This window comes from Sapajus apella, unplaced genomic scaffold, assembly GCF_009761245.1.
Source record: "Sapajus apella isolate SASKATOON/1434 unplaced genomic scaffold, GSC_monkey_1.0 scaffold31, whole genome shotgun sequence".
Taxonomy (NCBI): Eukaryota; Metazoa; Chordata; class Mammalia; order Primates; family Cebidae; genus Sapajus; species Sapajus apella.
This window is the reverse complement of record NW_022436971.1, coordinates 3,931,052-3,949,619: the sequence shown is the minus strand read 5'-3', so window position 1 is coordinate 3,949,619 and position 18,568 is coordinate 3,931,052. Positions and strand designations below refer to the sequence as shown.

Here is an 18,568-nt window from a genome sequence, read left to right as displayed (position 1 = left end):
CTAAGATCCACTTTGGGCTTGGATGCAGAGCCATCCATTGGGATGTGTTTGGACTACTCTCATCTTTTGCTGCATTCAAACAAAGTTGAAAGCTTTCACAGTTCTCTGGGTGCACTGGGCTCAGCTGGGTGGTTCCAGCCTCAGATCTTTCGGGATTGCAGTTGTACTAGAATCATCTGTTGACTTGACAAAGCTGAATGTCCAAGATCTCTCAGTCACATGACTGATAACTGATGCTGTCCATGGATAAACACTTGCTTTAAGTTGTCAAATGGAGAGCCCACTCTTGGCCTCTCTATGTGTTGGGTTTCTCATAACATGGTTGCTGGTATTCTAAGAAACCTACATAGAAGCTTGAACACTTCTAATGACTTAACCTCAAGAAATCCCAGAACATTACTTTTACCAAATTCTACTGGTGAAGCAAGTTCCAAAGGGAAGCTCAGATTCAAGGAGAGTAGAGGCACAGGCTCTATTTCTTAACAGAAAGGAAAAAGAGATAAAGATGGTGGCCATTTTGGAAACAAGCTACCACATTATCATTGTCATTCTGCTGGCATTTATATCTTTAGTTTTATAAAATATAAATTCCTGATTTCTATTGAAGCTTAATGATCTCTCCCTGCTTACTTAATTGATGCTTGGTTCTAGTTCAAATTCTAGATCTTCCTGATTTTGTGTTATCTCCATCAGACAGCCTACCAAATCGGTCCTCCAGCTTTGTTGTAGGATCATCTTGCCCCTGCCATGCAGGATCCAGGCCACAGAGGAATTAAGGAAAGCTAAGAAAAGCAAACTAGAATTCTCTCCACTGCACAGTGCCATCCATTAATTGTGCAGGGCTCCTAAATGTTTGTAAAGGACCAGATGAAGAAGAGCTGACTCCTGAACTCAAAATGTTTTGTTTTGTTTCCTTTTTTTTTTTTTTTTTTTATTCAGTCACGGACACATTTTGAACCGATTTGGGTTAAAGTTAAAAAAAGAACTACTGACCCACCCATCTGACTACTTCTCTTTCCATTGCCTTCCTTTCTTCTCTTTCCACAGTCATCCAACACAAGCGTATTAAGTTTATCTTCTTAACTTCACACTCTTCTTCTTCCTGAATCCAGCCTTGTGGTTAAACCTTTGTGAGGGTAAATATCATCTCTGAACTAAATGAAAAAATACATTGTTGACTAAGTTTATTACATATTACACCAAAATAATTTCAAGCAGTTTCTTTCCATAGTAAACATGGTTTTCAAACCAATTTTCTTGCTAAAAACATCTTTATTCTCTTTTTCTGTGTCCATATACTGCATGTCTCAGATTCTGAGGTGGAAGGCTGAGACTGGATTAAAGGAGATAAATTTTAAAATAACTGGAAGTAAGAAAATGTCTTAAAACTGAGGAAAGATTAAATAAATTGTGGTATAACTATTTGGTGAAACATTTAAAGATGTTTAAATGTTTGCTTATAAAGAAAAAAGATGGAGATACTTGGTGAAACATTTAAAGATGTTTAAATGTTTGCTTATAAAGAAGAAAAAAGATGGAGATACTAATTATTCAGTGTTGAGTCTAAGAGTCTACATTTGCAATGGAATGACATATCCTTTTTTTAAAATGATATCTACTGTTTCCACTTGTGCCTTCTTCATTTATTCATATTTCTAACACTGTAGTCTTAATTAGGATTGATTCTTAATACTCAGTTTTTGTTCTTTTCCAGTGTCTTAATAATCTGACTTGCTTCTATGACACTGACATTGCTTCTTCTATGAAGAAGATTTTAAGACTCACTCTGCACTCTGGCTTCTCTTGTGTGTTTCAAACTTTGTAACTATGTGCCTGCAATTCCTTTTGAAAATCCCATCTCCTAGACCAACTTGTGCCAAATCAAAGCTATCATATTTCCATCAAGACTGACACCTCTTTGTTCTTTTCCTATTTCTCTCAATAATAATCTATTTCCCCATTTCCCAGGATGCATGGTCTGTAATAGTTTTTGACTCATTTTCTCTTGCTCTTATTCTCGATCTCTGTATCTGTATCACAGACACTGTTTGTTGCCTACCCAGAGCCACTTCCCTGCCTTATTCTTGACAATAGAAATTTGTTTCTTGACAATAAAAATTTGTGGTTTTATTTTTTTTAAGTATCAGAGGCCAACCTGTCATGTCTCGAGGTCTAAATCTTGATAATTATAACACAGTAACAGTAATTTCACTTTTCTTGCCCATGGCTGATTAGGGTTGAGCATGCCATGCAATCTGGACACTGAATTCTGAGGAATGTCTGCTGAGGAGTATTCTGGGAAAATTGTCTTCATGCTTAAAAAGTGACAGAAGGAAGGGACATTTTTTAGTTTTTGGTAAAGGGAATGTACTGTGTGCATGTATGTGTATATATACATATACTCATTTATATACATATGCTTTTTAAAGTTGTGTGATGTGAGAGAAACTACTTAATTTCTGTAAGTTCCTACATCCATGAATTCACAACATTATCCAAACATTTAGTGGTTTCACATAAAAGAAATAATGTATACAAAAGTTTGAAAAGGTAAAGCACAATATCAATAGAAGATTTATATTATAATTTTGAGTGTGATGATTGATTGAGCCACAATTCCATTGCCACTACTCACTTACAGAAGTATATTCTATCATATTTGGTGGCAGAGGTCTAAGTGCTAAGTCTAGCTGCATTATCAGTAATCTCTAATACACACAGATTAATATTTATCAGAATTTCCCTTTTTTAGAAGTTTAGTTTTCTGAGAGAATAGTTCTTTTATTATACTTCAGTTTCTGAGGTACATGTGCAGAATGTGCAGGTTATACAGGTATACACGTGCCATGGTGGTTTGCTGCATTTATCACCCCATCTACATTAGTTATTTCTTCTAATGCTCTCCCTCCCCTAACCCCCATCCCCTGCTATCCCTCCCTTAGCCCCCCACCCCTCGACAGGACCCAGTGTGTGATGTTCCCCTCCTGTGTCCACGTGTTCTTGTTGTTCAACACCCACTTATGAGTGAGAACATGCGGTGTTTGGTTTTCTGTTCTTGTGTCAGTTTGCTGAGAATGGTGGTTTCCAGCAAAAGACATGAACTCATCTATATTTATGGCTGCTTAGTATTCCATGGTGTATATGTGCCACGTTTTCTTTATCCAGTTTATCATTGATGGGCATTTGGTTGGTTCCAAGTCTTTGCTATTGTGAACAGTGCCACAATAAACATACGTGTGCATGTATCTTTATAATAGAATGATTTATAATCTTTTGAGTATAAACCCAGTAATGGGATTGCTGGGTCAAATGGTATTTCTATTTCTATATCCTTGAGGAATCGCCACAGTATCTTCCACAATGGTTGAATTAATTTACACTCCCACCAACAGTGTAAAAGTGTTCCTATTTTTCCACATCCTTTCCAGAATCTGTTGCCTCCTGATTTTTTAATGATCGCCATTCTAACTGGTGTGAGATGATATTTCAATGTGGTTTTGATTTGCATTTCTCTACTGACCAGTGAAGAAGAGCTTTTTTTTTTTTTTCATTTTTGTTGGCTGCATAAATGTCTTCTTTCTGAGAACTGTCTGTTCATATCCTTTGCCCACTCTTTGACGAGGTTGCTTTTTTCTTGTAAATTTACCTTATTTATAGATTCTGGATATTAGCCTTTTGTCAGATGGGTAGATTGCAAAAATTGTTTCTCAGTCTGTTGGTTGCTGGTTCACTCTAATGATTGTTTCTTTTGTTGTGCAGAAGCTGTTTAGTTTAATTAGATCTCATTTTTCAGTTTTAGCTTTTGTTTCCATTGCTTTTGGTGTTTTAGTCATGAAGTCCTTGCCCATGCCTGTGTCCCTAATGGTACTGCCTAGATTTTCTTCTAGGGTTTTTATGGTGTTAGGGCTTATGTTTAAATCTTTAATCCATCTGGAGTTAATTTTTTATAAGGTATAAGGAAGAAATACAGTATCAGCTTTCTGCATATGGCTAGCCAGGTTTCCCAATACCATTTATTAAATAGGGAATCTTTTTCCCACTGCTTGTTTTTGTCAGGTTTGTCAAAGATCAGGTGGTTGCAGATGTGTGGCATTACTTCTGAGGCCTCTGTTCTGTTCCATTGGTCTATAGCTTTGTTTTGGTACCAGTATCATGGCTGTTTTGATTATTATACCCTTGTAGCATAGTGTAGTTAGGTAGCATGATGCCTCCAGTTTCTTCCCCCTTAGAATTTTTGGCTATGTGGGCTTTTTTTTGGTTCCTTATGAAATTTAAGGTGTTTTTTTTTTTTTTCCAATTCTGTGAAGAAAGTCAATGGTAGCTTGATGGGGATAGCATTGAATCTATAAATTACTTTGGGCACTATGGCCATTTTCATGATATTGATTCTTCCTAATCATGAGCATGGAATGTTTTTCCATCTGTTTGTGTCCTCTCTTATTTCCTTGAGCAGTGGTTTGTAGTTCTCCTTGAAGACGTACTTCACATCCCTTGGAAGTTGTATTCGTAGGTATTTAATTCTCCTTGTAGCAATTGTGAATGGGAGTTCATTCATGATTTGGCTCTCTGTTATTGGTGTATAGGAATGCTTGTGATTTTTGCACATTGATTTTATATTCTGACACTTTGCTCAAGTTGATTATCAGCTTAAAGAGATTTTGGGCTGAGATGTTGGGGTCTTCTAAATATATAGTCATGTCATCTGCAAACAGAGACAGTTTGACTTCCTGTTTTCCTAATTGAATACCGTTTATTTCTTTTTCTCCTCCCTGATTGCCCTGGCCTGAACATCCAACACTATGTTGAATAAGAGCGGTGAGAGAGGGCATCCTTTTCTTGTGCTGGTTTTCAAAGGGAATGCTTCCAGTTTGGGTCCATTCTTTATGATATTGGCTGTGTCTTTGTCAGAAATAGCTTTTATTATTTTCAGATACATTCCATCAATACCTAGTTTATTGAGAGTTTTTAGCCTAAAGGGCTGCTGAATTTTGTTGAAGGCCTTCTCTGCATCTATGGAGATAATCATGTGGTTTTTGTCTTTGGTTCTGTTAATGTGATGGATTATATTTATTGATTTGCATACGTTGAAGCAACCTTGCCTCCCAGGGATGATGCTGACTTGATCATGATGGATACGCTTTTTGATGTGCTGTTGGATTTGGTTTGTCAGTGTTTTATTGAGGATTTTCATATCAATGTTCATTAATGTCCTGAAATTTTCTGATATTTCCTGATTTGTCCTGAAATTTTCTTTTTTAGTTGTGCCCCTGTTAGGTTTTGTTATTAGGATGATGTTCGTCTCATAAAATGCGTTAGGGAGGATTCCCTCTGTTTCTATTGTTTGGAATAGTTTCTGACGGAATGATACCAGCTCCTCTTTGTACCTCTGGTAAAATTTGGCTGTGCACCTGTCTGGTCCTGGACTTTTTTTGGTTGGTAGGCTCTTATTTGCTGCCTCAATTTCAGACCTTTTATTGGTCTATTCAGGGATTTGACTTCTTCCTGGTTTAGTATTGGGAGAGTGTAAGTGTCCAGGAATTTATTCATTTCTTCTAGATTTTCTGGTTTATTTGCATAGAGGTGTTTATAGTATTCTCTGATGATAGTTTGTATTTCTATGGGATTGGTGGTGATATCCCCTTTATCATTTTTTATTGTATGTATTTGATCTTAACTAGTGGCCTACCTATTAGGTCAATCTTTTCAAAAAACCAGCTCCTGGATTCATTATTTGAAGGTTTTTTTGTGTGTCTCTATCTCCTTCAGTTCTGCTCTGATCTTAGTTTTTTTTTTTCTCTTGCTAGCTTTTGAGTTTGTTTGATATTGCTATCTAGTTCTTTTAATCATGGCATTAAGGTGTCAATTTTAGATCTTTCCTCATTTCTCTTGGGGCATATAGTACTAAATTTCCCTCTACACCTGGCTTTAAACGTGTCCCAGAGATTCTGGTATGTTGTGTCTCCTGGTACACTGTGTCAATCTCCTGATTGACTACTGGATAAATAATGAAATGAAGGCAGAAATAAAGATGCAGGTTGTTCAGTTTCCATGTAGTTGTGTGGTTTTTAGTGAGTCTTAATCCTGAGTTCTAATTTGATTGCACTGTGTTTTGAGAGACTGTTTGTCATGATTTCCGTTCTTTTGCATTTGGTGAGGAGTGTTTTACTTCCAATTATGTGATCATTTTAGAATAAGTGTATGTGGTGCTGAGAAGAATATATATCTGGGGATTTGGGATGGACAGTTCTGCAGATGTCTATTAGGTCCTCTTGGTCCATATCTGAGTTCAAGTCCTGAATAACCTTGTTAATTTTCTATCTCAATCTGTCTAATATTGACAGTGGGGTGTTAAATTCTCCCACTATTATTGTGTGGGAATCTGAGTTTTTTTTGTAGGTTTTTAAGAACTTGCTTTATGTATCTGGGTGCTCTTTTATTGGTTGCATATAAATTTAGGAAAGTTAGCTCTTCTTGTTGCATTGATCCCCTTTACCATTATGTACTGTTCTTCTTTGTGTCTTTTGATCTTTGTTGGTTTAAAGTCTGTTTCATCAGAGACTAGGATTGCAAACCCTGCTCTTTTTTGCTTTTCATTTGCTTGGTAAATCTTCCTCCTGTTCTCACTACACACAAAAAGTAAGTAAAAGGTAACTATGTGAGGTGATGGATATGTTCATTGGCTTGATTGTGGAGAATATTTCACAAGTTATACATATATCAATTCAAGGTATACAACTTAAATAGAGTAAATACTCTTTTTATTTGTCAACTATGCCTCAATGAAACTGGGGAAAGAAGGAGCAAAGATATGGAAAATTTGAATCAATCACTAGACTTGATTTAACTGGTAAATATTGAACTCTATGTTCTAGAAACAATGTGTCAACATGTTTTTCAAATGCTTTTGGCGTATTTAGGAATTACACTGATTATATTCTACTCAAAAAATAATTCTTAAATACTCTATAAACAGTAAATATTTTATACACAATGAGATAGTAGCTAGCATGTGCTAGTGGATATTTCAATACTAGGTCACAACAAAAAGATAAAGTATTTTGCAAAATAATTGCATTGAAAGTAATTAAAACTGTTATTGGAATACTATCAATAACCATGAAAAATTTTATTTTAAAATGTTTTATATGAGAACAAAAGTATAACTGGGGAAATTTTGTACCCTTAAATGCTTTTATTTTTATTTTCAATTAATATTCTTTCTCTTCTTTTTTTATTTCAATAGTTTTTGGTGTATAAGTGGTCTTGGTTACACAGATAAGTTCCTTAGGGTTGATTTCTGAGATTGCAGTGTATCTATCACCTAAGCAGTGTATATTCTACCCAATATGTAGTCTTTTATTCATCACCCCTTGTCCAACCTTCCCTCAATGATCCCCAAGTTCATTATAAAAATATGTAAGCTTAAGTAAGATTGTAAAAGGACAACACAGTAAATCTTACGAATCTGGAAAAATGAGTTTAAGGAAGGTACAATTATGATTAATAAAATTAGCAGAAGTAATCATAGTGTGATTTACTCAATAACTAAAATTTTTAAAAGATCCACACAGAGCATCATCAGTGAAATAAGAGGGAAAATACAGTGTTCCTAGAATTATAAATAAGATAGAATCTATATCATAGTTACAGAGACAACTATCTATCTATCACCTATCTATGTCTGTCTATACATATAAATAGATAGATGGGGGACACAAAATGGAAAACACTAGGAGTCCTGCACTTGCTTCTGTTGTAGAAAGTTTCAATAAACTGTAACATTCACCCCAAACACCAAAAGGAGACTGATAAACTATAATATAGTTTTGAAAACCCAATCGAGGATTGAGGACACAAAGAAATTGAAATAAACTACATGACAGAAACCGAGAAGCCTTTCATAAAAAGGAAGAGACTACTGCTCTCATCCTTGGCAATGCAGAAGAGGAAGAAATCTGCTAGGAAGTGGTAAGCCAATGGAATATCCCTCAGGCTGCCAGTTGACTAAGTATGAGCTGACATGGTAAGACTCTGGAAGCACCTTTCCAACTCATTTCCAGGTCCCTTCAAAGAGCATTTGGAGAATTGGCTAAAGGCTGAGGGCAGTTAGAACAAGAGGGCTGAGAGGGATTCCCCTTCCCCAGTAATGGAGGTGAGGGACAGATGAAGGGAGCTAAGAGGAACTCATCATGAGCGCTCTGGGCCAAAGATGGGACAGAAAGACTTAGAAACATTCCCAGCCTGTCAGTCATTTCAGGCTTTCAGCTAAAAAACATTAGGAAAACAGAACATGGAAGCTGAGGGATGAACCTGGCATGTAGAAAGGAGGGAGCCTATCTTGTCATAGTTATAACCCTACCACATGGGCTTATAGTTAGATAAAAGCTCAAAAGCAGTATGCTTAAGATTCACCCATCTCATTGCACTCAAGTTATTCCTTAATGTAAAACAATATTTTTGTAGGAAGAGGACTTTGGTGGGGGTATTTTATGCAGAATGAAGGGAAGAGCATGCTCAATCCCCAGAAAACATATGTTTTAACATTTTATTTTTGGGCAGGAGGGGGAGCTGATTTTTTATTATACTTTAAGTTCTAGGGTACATGCGCAGAACGTGCACGTTTGTTACACAGGTATACACGTACCGTAGTGGTTTGCTGCATCCATCACCCCGTCATCTACATTAGGTATTTCTTCTAATGCTATCCCTCCCCTAGCCCTGCACTCTCTAACAGGCTGCAGTGTGTGATGTTCCCCTCCCTGTGTTCATGTGTTCTCATTGTTCAACACCCACTTATGAGTGAGAACATACAGTGTTTGATTTTCTGTTCTTGTGTCAGTTTGCTGAGAATGATGGTTTCCAGCTTCATCCATGTCTCTGCAAAGGACATGAACTCATCCTTTTTTGTGGCTTCATAGCATTCCATGGTGTATATGTGCCATATTTTCTTTAGCCATTCTGTTATTGATGGCCATTTGGGTTGGTTCCAAGTCTTTGCTATTGTGAACAGTGCTGAAATGAACATACCTGTGCATGTGTCTTTATAATAGAATGATTTATAATCTTTTGGGTATATACCCAGTAATGGGATTGCTGGGTCAAATGATATTTCTACTTCTAGATCCTTGAGGAATCACCACAGTGTTTTCCACATGGTTGAACTAATTTACACTCCCATCAACAGTGTAAAAGCATTCCTATTTCTCCACATACTCTCCCACATCTGTTGTTTCCTGATTTTTTAATGATCATCATTCTAACTGGCCTGAGATGGCATTTCAGTGTGGTTTTGATTTGCATTTCTCCAACGGCCAGTGATGATGAGCTTTTTTTCATATGTTTGTTGGTTGATGGGGTTGTCTGATAGGGTTGTTTGGTTTTTATTTCTGTAAATTTGTTCAAGCTTTTTGTAGATTCTGGATATTAGTCATTTGTCAGAGGGGTAGATTGCATAAAATTCTTCCCATTCTGTTTGTTGCTGGTTCACTCTGATAATAGTTTCTAGCACTGTGCAGAAGCTCTTTAGTTTAATTTGAACTCACTTGTCTCTTTTGGCTTTTGTTGCCATTGCTTTTGGTGTTTTAGTCATGAAGTCTATGCCATGCCTATGTCCTGAATGGTATTGCCTAGGTTTTCTTCTAGGTTTTTATGGAGTTAGATCTAATGTTTAATGTTTAATCCATCTGGAGTTAATTTTTGTATAAGGTGTAAGGAAGAGGGATCCAGTTTCAGCCTTCTGCATATGGCTATCCAGTTTTCCCAATACCATTTATTAAATAGGAAGTCCTTTCCCCATTGCTTATTATTATTTTTTTTTTAGTTTGTCAAAGATCAGATAGTTGTAGATGTGTGCAATGCTTTTGAGGCCTCTGTTCTGTTCCATTGGTCTATGTCACTGTTTTGGTACCAGTATCATGCTGTTTTGATTACTGTAGCCTTGTAGTATAGTTTGAGGTCAGGTAGTGTAATGCCTCCAGTGTTGCTTTTTTGCTTAGGATTTTCTTGGCTATGTGGGCTCTTTTTTTGGTTCTATATGAAATTTCAATTTTTTTTCCCAATTCTGTTAAGAAAGAAAGCTTGATGGGGATAGCATTGAATCTATAAATTACTTTGGGCACTCTGGCCATTTTCAGGATATTGATGCTTCCTAACCATGAGCATGGACTGTTTTACCTTTGTTTGTGTCCTCTCTTATTTCCTTGAGCAATGATTTGTAGTTCTCCTTGAAGACGTCCTTCACATCCCTTGTAAGTTGTATTCCTAGGTATTTAATTCTCTTTGTAGCAATTGTGAATGGGGTTTCATTCATGATTTACCTCTCTGTTAGTCTGTTACTGATATATAGGAATGCTTGTGATTTTTGCACATTGATTTTGTATTCTAAGATTTTGCTGAAGTTGCTTATTAGCTTAAGGAGATTTTGGGCTGAGATGATGGGGTCTTCCAAATATACAATCATGTCATCTGCAAACAGAGACAGTTTGACTTCCTGTTTTCCTAATAAATAACTGTTTATTTCTTTTTCTTGCCTGATTGCCCTGGCCTGAACTTCAACACTATGTTGAATAGGAGTGGTGAAAGAGGGCATCCTTTTCTTGTGCTGGTTTTCAAAGGGAATGCTTCCAGTTTGGGTCCATTCTTTATGATATTGGCTGTGTCTTTGTCAGAAATAGCTTTTATTATTTTCAGATACATTCCATCAATACCTAGTTTATTGAGAGTTTTTAGCCTAAAGGGCTGCTGAATTTTGTTGAAGGCCTTCTCTGCATCTATGGAGATAATCATGTGGTTTTTGTCTTTGGTTCTGTTAATGTGATGGATTATATTTATTGATTTGCATACGTTGAAGCAACCTTGCCTCCCAGGGATGATGCTGACTTGATCATGATGGATACGCTTTTTGATGTGCTGTTGGATTTGGTTTGTCAGTGTTTTATTGAGGATTGTCACATCAATGTTCATAATGGATATTGTCCTGAAATTTTCGTTTTTAGTTGTGCCTCTGTCAGGTTTTGATATCAGGATGATGTTGGTCTCATAAAATGAGTTAGGGAGGATTCCCTCTATTTGGAATAGTTTCTGACGGAATGGTGCCAGCTCCTTTTGTACCTCTGGTAAAATTTGGCTGTGAACCTGCTTGGTCCTGGACTTTTTTTGGTTGGTAGGCTCTTATTTGCTGCCTCAATTTCAGATCTTTTATTGGTCTATTCAGGGATTTGACTTCTTCCTGGTTTAGTATTGGGAGAGTGTAAGTGTCCAGGAATTTATTCATTTCTTCTAGATTTTCTGGTTTATTTGCATAGAGGTGTTTATAGTATTCTCTGATGGTAGTTTGTATTTTTGTGGGATTGGTGGTGATATCCCCCTTAATATTTTATATAGCATCCATTTGATTCTTCTCTTTTTCTTCATTAGTCTGGCTAGCGGTCTATTTTGTTGATCTTTTTAAAAAACCAGCTCCTAGATTCATTGATTATTTGAAGGGTGTGTGTGTGTGTGTGTGTGTGTGTGTGTGTGTGTGTGTGTGTCTATCTGTGTCCTTCAGTTGTGCTCTGATATTAGTTATTTCTGTCTTCTGCTAGTTTTTGAATTTGTTTGATCTTGCTCTTCTGGTTCTTTAATAATGACATTAGGTGTCAATTTTAGATCTTTCCTCATTTCTCTTTGGACATTTAGTGCTATAAATTTCCCTCTACCCCCTGCTTTAAATGTGTCCCAGAGATTCTTGTACATTGTGTCTCCATTCTCTTTGGTTTTAAAGAACATCTTTATTTGTGCCTTCATTTTATTATTTATTTATCCAGTAGTCATTCAGGAGCAGGTTGTTTAGTTTCCTTGCAGTTGTATAGTTTTGAGTGAGTTTCTTAATCCTGAGGTCTAATTTGATTACACTGTGATCTGAGAGGCTACTATGCCTTCTTTTGTATTTGCTGAGGAGTGTTTGACTTCCTGTTATGTGTTCAGTTTTAGAATAAGTGTGATGTGTTGCTGAGAAGAATGTATATTCTGTGGATTTGGGGTGGAGAGTTCTAATAGATGTCTATTAGGTCTGCTTGGCAAGATCTGAGTTCAAGTCCTGGATATCCTTGTTAATTTTCTGTCTCATTGATCTGTCTAATATTGACAGTGAGGTGTTAAAGTCTCCCACTATTATTGTGTGGGAGTCTAAGTCTATCTGGGTGCTTCTGTATTTGGTACATATATATTTAGGATAGTTAGCGCTTCTTGTTGCATTGATCTCTTTACCATTATGTACTGTTCTTCTTTGTGTCTTTTGATCTTTGTTGGTTTAAAGTCTGTTTTATCAGAGACTAGGATTGCAACCCTTGCTTTTATTTGCTCTCCATTTGCTTGGTAAATCTTTCTCCATCCCTTTATTTTGAGCCTATGTGTTTCTTTGCACATGTGATGGGTCTCCTGAATACAGCACACTAATGGGTCTTTCCTCTTTATTCAATTTGCCAGTCTGTATCTTTTAATTGGGGCATTTAGCCCATTTACATTTAAGTTTAATATTGTTATATGTGAATTTGATCCTGCCATTTTAATGCTAGCTGATTGTTTTGCCTGTTAGTTGATGCAGTTTCTTTATAGTGTTGATAGTCTTTACAATTTGGTATGTTTCTGCAGTGACTGGTACTAGTTGTTCCTTTCCATGTTTAGTGCTTTCTTCAGGAACTCTTGTAAGACAGACCTGGTGGTGAAAAAATCGCTCAGCAGTTGCTTCTCCATAAAGGATTTTGTTTCTCCTTTGCTTATAAAGCTTAGTTTGGCTGGATATAAAATAATTCTGGGTTGAAAATTCTTTTTTTTTCAGGATGTTGAATATTGGCCCCTACTGTCTTCTGGCTTGTAGGGTTTCTGCAGAGAGATCTGCTGTAAGTCTGATGGTCTTCTTTTTGTAGGTAGCCATTCTCTCTGGCTGCCCTTAGCATTTTTTCTTTTATTTCAACCCTGGTGAATCTGACAATTATGTGTCTTGGAGTTGCTCTTCTCGAGGAGTATCTTTGTGGTGGTCTCTGTATTTCCTGAATTTGAAGGTTGGCCTGCCCTGCTAGGTTGGGGAAGTTTTGAATAATATCCTGAAGAGTGTTTTCCAACTTGGTTTCATTCTCCTCATCACTTTCATGTACTCCAATCAAAAGTAGATTTGATATTTTCACATAATCCCATATTTCTTGGAGGCTTTGTTCATTTCTTTTTGCTCTTTTTTCTCTAACCTTGCCTTCTTGCTTTAATTGAGCTGATCTTCAACCTCTGATATCCTTTCTTCCACTTGATCAATTTAGCTATTGAAACTTGTATATGCTTCATGACATTCCTGTGCTGTGTTTTTCAGCTACATCAAGTAATTTATGTTCTTTTCCACACTGGTTATTCTCATTAACATTTTGTTTAACCTTTCTTCCAGGTTCTTAGCCTCCTTGCATTGGATTAGAACATGCTCCTTTAGCTTGGAGAAGTTTGTTATTACCCACATTCTGAAGCCTTCTGTCAATTCCTCAAACTCCTTCTCCATCTAGTTTTGGTACCTTGCTGGTGAGGAACTGTGATCCCTTGGAGGAGGAGAGGCATTCTGGTTTTTGGAGGTTTCAGCCTTTTTGCACTGGTTTCTTCTCATCTTCATGGATTTATCCACCTTGTTCTTTGGAGTTGGTGACCTTTGGATGGGGTCTCTGAGTGAACATTCTTTCTGTTGATGTTGAAACTATTAGTTTTCCTTCTAACAGTCAGTCCCCTCTGCTGCAGGTCTGCTGGAGTTTGCTGGAGGTCCACTTCAGACCCTTCCTGCCTGGGAATCACCAGCAGGGCCTGTAGAACAGCAAAGATTACTCCCTGTTCCTTCCTCTGGTAGCTTTGTCCCAGAATGGTACCCACCAGATGCTAGCCAGAGCTCTCCTATATAAGGTGTCATCTGTCAGCCCCTGCTGGGAGGTGTCTCTCAGTCAGGATACACAGGGGTCAGGGAACCACTGTAGGAGGCAGTCTGTCCCTTATCTGAGCTCGAATGGTGTGCTGGGAGATCGGTCTCTCCCTTCAGAGCTGCCAGGTAGGGGCATTTAAGTCTACTGAAGCTGTACCCACAACCACCCCTTTCCCCAAGTGCTCTGTCCAAGAACGGTGGATTATAAGTTTATAAGTCTCTGATGGGGTGCTGCCCTTTTTCAAAAATGCCCTGCCCAGTGAGGAGGGAGTCTAGTGGCACAGTCTGCCTGCAGAGGCCTTGATGAGGTGCATGGGTCTGCCCAGTTGCTGTGTAAACTTCCCAGTGACTTTGTTTATACAAGCGAGGTTACAACTACCTACTGGAGCCTCAGCAATGGCAGATGTCCCTCCCTCCACTGTGCTCGAATGTCACAGGTTGAGCTCAGGCTGCTCTGTTGGCTATGAGAATTTCAAGCCAGTGGATCTTAGCTTGCTGGTCTTTGTGGGGGTGAGATCTGCCAAGCCAGATCACTTGGCTTCCGAGCTTCAGCCCCTCTCTTCACGGGAGTAAGCAGTTCTGACTTGCTGGTATTCTAAGCTCCATTGAGGTATGAAACAAACAAAAATACTGCTGTGGCTAGCTTGGTGTCTTCACAAATGGTAGCCCAGTTTTGTGCTGGAAACCTGGGGTGCTGGTATTGTAGGCACCTGAGGGAATCTCCTGGTCTGCGGGCCGTGAAGACCGTGGGAAAGCTGGGAAAAGTCCCTAATGGCTTCTCTTGGCTAGGAGAGGGAGTTCCCTGGCCCCTTGTACTTCCAGGATGAGGTGACACCCCACCTTGCTTCAGCTCATCCTCCTTGGGCTGCATCCCCTGTCTCACCAGTCCCAACGAGATGAACCAGGTACCTCAATTGGAAATGTGAAGATCACCCACCTTCTGTGTTGCTGTCACTGGGAGCTGCACACCAGAGTGGTTTCTATTCAGCCATCTTGCCTGCAATCCTGCTTTAACATCTTGCAATACAATGTCTTTCCTCAAAGATTTGTATAGAAGAATGTTGGCTTATTTTAACAGAATATTTGAAAGCTGCCTGAAAATGAAACAATATGTGATTAGTTGAATAAATTCTGATACTTTTTTTTTTGCTGCCAAACTATATAGTTATTATACTTGATGCTATACATGTATATTTAGCTATAAAACATTCTATATTGTTCATGCCCACACAAAATCCTGCAAGTGGATGTTTGTAGCAATTTTATTTATAATTGCCAAGACTTGGAGGCAACCCAGATGTATGGCAGTAGGTGAATGGATAAACTGTGGTACATTCAGGCAATGGAGTATTACTCAGCACTGAAAAAAAAGTATCAACCCATTAAAAGAGATGGAGATAAATTAAGTGCTTATCGCTAAGTGGAAGAAGCCAATCTTAAAATGTGATGTTCTATATGGTTCCAATCATATGAGGGTCCGGAAAAGGCAAAACTATGGAGATGATAGTACAGAGATCAGTGGTTGCCAGGGGAATGGGAGGAGTGGAATGTGAAGAAATGAACAGGCAGAGCCCAGAGGATTTTTGAGCAGTGAAAATACTCTGTATGAGACTGTAATGTTTAATGCATATCATTAAAAATTTGATGAAACTCATAGAATGTGCAACACCAAAAATGAACCCTAATGTAAATTGTGTGCATTGTGTTACAATGTAGGTTCATCGTTTGTAACAAATGTTCCTTGTAATTTAAATTTTGCTGTAAACCTAAAGCAGCTCTAAAAATAAAGTATTTCAAATAAAACAAATAATTGCAAATCAATATGTACACTGTCTTCAAAAATGCATGTTAAAAGCAACAACCAACAGAGATAGAAGGATAAAACCTAAAAACCAAATCGTGATTATTACCTTTCTTCTGTTTTTCTACTGTTTGATTTGTTTCTGCAATAAGTTTGTAGCATTTTTATAATGAAGATTAAGTTATTTTCCAATAACCAGAAAAAAAAAAACATTCTGATAATTAAGATAAAGGTCTCAGGGAAAAGAGCTAACATATTAGAACATAAAGTAATTTAAGTTATATGATTAAACATTACTCAATACCATTAATTAATGTTATGCTTTCTCTTAATGGCATAAAGAAAAAAATGATGGTCATAGTGGCACTAGTGGCTGAACAGTCACTTGATAAATTTGGGACAAGCAGCTAATTTTTTGAGGAAAAACAAAAGCAATCCGTCTACTTTAGATAATTCATCAAAATCAATTTTTGAAAATTAAAACCATAGAAAACAATACAAAATGAGAGCAAATAATTCTATAATCTTGAGATTATGAAAGTGTTTCTAAGCATTAAACTCAGAAATGCTCTAAAGAAAAATATTGATATATTTGACTATAAATTTGAAAGCTTTTTTTTTTTTTACAACTAAAACCTCTAAAACTTTGCTATAACAATGGGAATGATCATTGAACTCTACAAAACACAATTACAAATATATTAAACAACAGTAAGATCACTTAAACACAAAAGAAGAGATATAAATTAGAATTAAACATGAAATTATTTAACATTTTAAATTTATAATCAAAAATTCAAATTGAACCTATAATGATTAACATGGAAATTGTTAAACTGTCAAAGATAAAAAAAGATGATCATTTCTGGTGAGAATTTAAAGAAAGTTATCTCAGTATCTGATAGGGCAATGCAAATTGGGAAAAATTTTTCTAGAGAGTGATTTAGGACAGCCTATGTCAAAATCCTTAAAAATATGCATATCCTTTGATCCAGTCATTTCACTGCTAAGAGCTGATTTTTCCTGGAGGTGTGTTTGCAAAGATAAAAATTCATGCAGCTTTGCTTATCATAACATTTTTTAAAAATGAAAACAAACTGTTTACCCAAAAGAGAACTGAGTACCTTCTGATATAGCCCTACTAACCAGTAATATAAAACTATTAAACGTTATTTTATTGTAAAAAGTTTATTATCTAAAAATATACAGCAAACAGAAAGCTTAGCATAGCTTTTAGCTTTGCATTTAGCAGGCTCTGGAACCCAAATGCCTAGGTTAGTTTGTTTTCCAATCCTACCTTTTATTACTATCCATTCTTGAGCAAGCTTCTTAGCTTTTCTGATTCTCAGCTTGGTTATCTGAAACAGAAGTAATAGTAGCAAACTCATTAAATTGTTTTGAGGGATACATGAGTTCATAGATATAGAGGAACAGTGTTCAATATGCTTTAAGTCCTTACAGTGTTTGCCGTTGTCAATAAGTATTGTAGATCTAATTTAAAACATTACCTGTATCATAACCTTATTCCACATCAAGGACATAGAGTGGCTTCTAAATGTATAGATGTTGAACCTAAATGCTTCCACTAAACAGAAAACCCACCCTATTGTAAAGAGTAAACAGAAAATTCCTTGCATATGGACACATTAGGATGCCTTCTGGCTCTCCTGTGGCACTTCTCCCAGCCACTCCTGCAAAATATGGATCTTCTGCTCCCTTGTCCTTCTTGAATCGGTGCCCAAAGCTATTATTACCATTAAACTATCTATGCCCTTTCTCAACTTACCTAGACTATACCTGGCCTTTAACACTCATAAGTCATGCTTCCTATATAAATCTTTCTCTCTACTCTCCAACTTGTGGAAATTATTAAGTCTGACATTAAATTCTATGTCATATTCCCTGGTCTTTACCACATATTTTTCTTAGAGATATGACTATCCGATTCCCCACCCAACCCCCAAAAAAGTCCCCAAGAGTGGATTTAATGCCACTTCTCTCAGGAACCATATTAGTACTCTACTAAGATACTATAGATGCAAAATTAGCCATGCATTTAAATTTAGAGCACACCAATACCTAAATGTACATTCAGACTTATAGCATCTGTGGTCCAATCCACAAGAGTATTGGCTTCTCTGGTGGCAATCTCAACAAGGCTTCCAGATTGATTTTAATAGAGATGAAGAGCCCAGCCTCATACAATAGCAGGAATCAAATGGGAAATTTGTGAAATCAGATGACTTTCTGAGATTTATGTCACGCTGTTCCTGTCTCTACAGAATCCACAGATTTCTTCATATATTACAGAACTGTGCTTTCACTCTCATAAAAATGAAGGCAGAGAACATTTCAGAAAGAGACATGTGCAGTGTGCAATAGTTTCTAGGTTGTCTAAAAGCTTAGGAAGTCAGAATGGTCTCAGTTTAATCAGACCAACTTTTTTTCATCACCCTTTCAAATAATTTGATGTATCTGGTGTTTGCAGGGACTGCAATAATTTCAAAGTCTAGCAAAACCTGATCAACTTTATAGAGTTCTTCAATACTTCTCAGGCTAAGTACAAATAATTTTCCATTTGTCGGAACTTGGTGACAATATCAAATCACATTATGTTCATGTGGAAAGTAATTGAACGGTAACTCTTTAGCTTTGAATTCAGAAGTTGGTAAAAAGTCTAATATTTTCAAAAGCTATATCATTTTGAGAACGTGAAGAAAATTGCATTTTTCTATCTTTCAAAAGAATCTAACAGTATCTTTTATTGTATTTGTAAGTTACCTGGGCTGCTACTATGATGTTAAAGGAAGAAATTAAGAACACAAGATTGAGAGATACAATGT

At 36.9% G+C, this 18,568-nt stretch overlaps 2 long non-coding RNA genes across 2 annotated transcripts in view; one reads left to right on the top strand and one right to left on the bottom strand.

Moving 5' to 3' along the window:
• The window catches only part of LOC116561961, a 93,337-nt gene that overhangs the window by 64,316 nt on the left and 10,453 nt on the right, over nucleotides 1–18,568 (top strand). The gene's annotated exons all lie outside the window — the stretch shown is intronic.
• Nucleotides 4,419–10,354, bottom strand: LOC116561962. The gene is made up of 2 exons (XR_004273685.1): nucleotides 10,317–10,354; nucleotides 4,419–4,562 (listed from the first exon to the last, which is right to left on the bottom strand). It is a non-coding gene; the product is annotated as an uncharacterized LOC116561962 (long non-coding RNA).